General features: G+C 38.1%; 1 pseudogene; it reads left to right on the plus strand.

The window, feature by feature from the left end:
- The first annotated feature begins 804 nt into the window (after nt 1-804).
- LOC105297209 lies at nt 805-1,408 on the plus strand (annotated as a pseudogene).
- The last annotated feature ends 1,209 nt before the right edge of the window (nt 1,409-2,617 follow it).

Raw genomic sequence — 2,617 nt, forward strand, 5'->3', positions numbered from 1 at the left:
TGCTTTCCATGTACCTTTAACAGGATTTGTGTGGTCTTGTTCAGAATTTATCTAATATTTGTGTGTGTCTCTCATGCTAAAACTTGAGCCCTTCCAGGGCACGCTTCATATCTTATTCATCTCTGTATCCAGCCCTTAACAGAGCGCCCAGCACACTTCAAGCATCCAAATAATGTTTAATATCACAGAACAAGGATTGCCAAAATGATAAAAGGAAGAGGCTTCATTTTTCCAGGAATGTCCTCAGTGCCCTCCCAATCTATTGTCCTGCCCTCTTCTACCCTACAAGGGGCATCAGTCAAAATATTTTGGACATGTTTTAGTGGTCTGCCATAGGCACTTGTATGGAGTTTTTCAATAAAAATCGAGAAAAACAAGAAGAAAAATCTCTAATGTTTTAGTTCAAAATGCACCATCAAATCCATCAGGCTATTAATATGCAGCTAGTGTGATAGCCAAGCTTCAGTATTAAATATCATTATGATTATTATTCATTCTAAGGTCATCGATATCAATCTCCCAATAAATCAAGTCAAATATAATATCTATCAAAGAACGTGATTAATAGTAAGGAGACACTATCAAATAATAAAGGCTCCAAATCTGGGTTTTAAAGAATCTGAGACTTAGCAAATACAATGAAAGGAAAATTACTTGAAAGATATTTTTAACCTGATAGGGAAAAAAAAGCAAACTAAAATTATATCATCTATTATGATATTTTAAACTCAAACATTCGAGTTCCTTTTGAAAGAAGGGAGCTATTCTGCCAGTCCACGCATCACACTTGCTCCGAGCTCCGTCATGATCATCTACTGGGACATCATCAGCCATGATGAGATGGTCTCCAACATCTACAAGATCTGAGAGATCGTGGATAGGCTGCGCCTGGAAGTGGAGGGGAAGATGGTCAACAGGACAGAGGGTAACTCTGATGAATCGTTCATTGGAGAAAATGCCTCCACAGAAGGCCCCTTGAGGGCGAAGGTTCTGAAAGCACAGTGATCACTGGTGTTGACATTGTCAGGAACCATAAACCAGCTTCACAAAAGAAGCCTACAAGTAGTGCAGCAAAGATTACATGAAACCATTCTCGGGGAAATTTGAAGAACAGAGACTGGAAGGAGTGAAATCTTCTATGATGGGGGCTGCAGAACGGATCAAGCACATCCTTGCTAATTTCAAAAAAAACTACCAGTTCTTTATTGGTAAAAACATGAATCCAGGTGGCATGGTTGCCCTGCTGGACCACCGTAAGGATGGTGTGACCCCACATATGATTTTTCTTTAAGAATGGTTTAGAAATAAATGTTAACAAATTTGAGAATTTGGATCTATCACCTGTCATCATCATAACTGGCTGCTGCTTTTCATCCACATACCAGGACTAGGACAAATGGGACTGATGTTATCTCGAGCACTTCATTTATTTTGACCTTGATTTATTTGGAGCAGAGGCATTGTTTTTAAGAAAAACATGTCGTGTAGATTGTCTAAAAATAAAATGCATTTAAACTCAAAAAAAAAAAGGGGGAACTAAAAATGCAAACTTCTCTTTTAAGAGTGAAAGGTATGAGATACTCTAATCTTTTCATATCAGTTAGTCTCCACTCAAGACTGGGTAGAAGGCAGAACACAGAACTATTAGGAGGCGCTGCTGTGGCCTTTAGGAAGGTAAAGGCAAAGGGCTGTGATGTCACTAGTCTGGAACCTCCAAAGCAACTTTCTACGAGAGATGCCCACAGCATGCAAGTAAATCACAGTAGCTGCACTGAGGGGAAGGACTGAGCCCAGGCAAGACAAAGATGTATGATGTTTTTCAATATGTAGACTTTCCATGCTCCTTCATTTATATTTTCATGGCTCAGAGGCAAGGGCAGAAGACACCCAGGGTCCGTGGGCAAAAATCAGGTCCCCATATCTGTTCTTACTTGTGGCCATTTTAAATCCATATATCTGAGATGGATCTACTTTGTTCAGAAGGCAGCTCTCAGCTGGCAAAACAAATTCATGAAGATAGTACAGTAACTTAAACTTTCACCTGTCTCAAAAGCTATACTTACGTTAAGCCATAGATTTCGATACCTTCTTAACCCAATAATATGGTTAATGATGAACTGTCTAGAAAGTCACAGAGAGTGCTGTATTTGAGTGGAAAAGGATTGCCTATACCGGGGAACCACCAAGTACATTCATCTAGGGATTGTTCAACATGCTCTATTGGGAAGAAAATTTGTTTTAATTTATATTTTTCTTTATGTTATCCTTTTAAATATGTTTGATAGTACATAATTTATTTGTGTAATAGGGCATGTTTAATATTTATAAATAAATAAATTTACATATATTGGGATTGCATGTGCTATTTTTTTTTCTTGATTAAGATGTGCATTGCTTCATTCAAACCTTGCCACCTTGATAACTACGTACATTATCTCAAGCTGCAGAAGATTTTCCCATTCTGATCCAACTGCACTAAAAGCCCTCTGCCTGGCTGTTTCTTCTCCACTTAAGTAAATGTTTCAGGCATTGGGCATTAGGTTATAAGAAACATTATCTTAATTGCATAGTAAAAATACATGGTTGATTGAGCTAGGATATATTTCCCTACACGAGT

The sequence above is a fragment of the Pteropus vampyrus genome, unplaced genomic scaffold (assembly GCF_000151845.1).
Source record: "Pteropus vampyrus isolate Shadow unplaced genomic scaffold, Pvam_2.0 Scaffold136, whole genome shotgun sequence".
Lineage (NCBI taxonomy): Eukaryota > Metazoa > Chordata > Mammalia > Chiroptera > Pteropodidae > Pteropus > Pteropus vampyrus.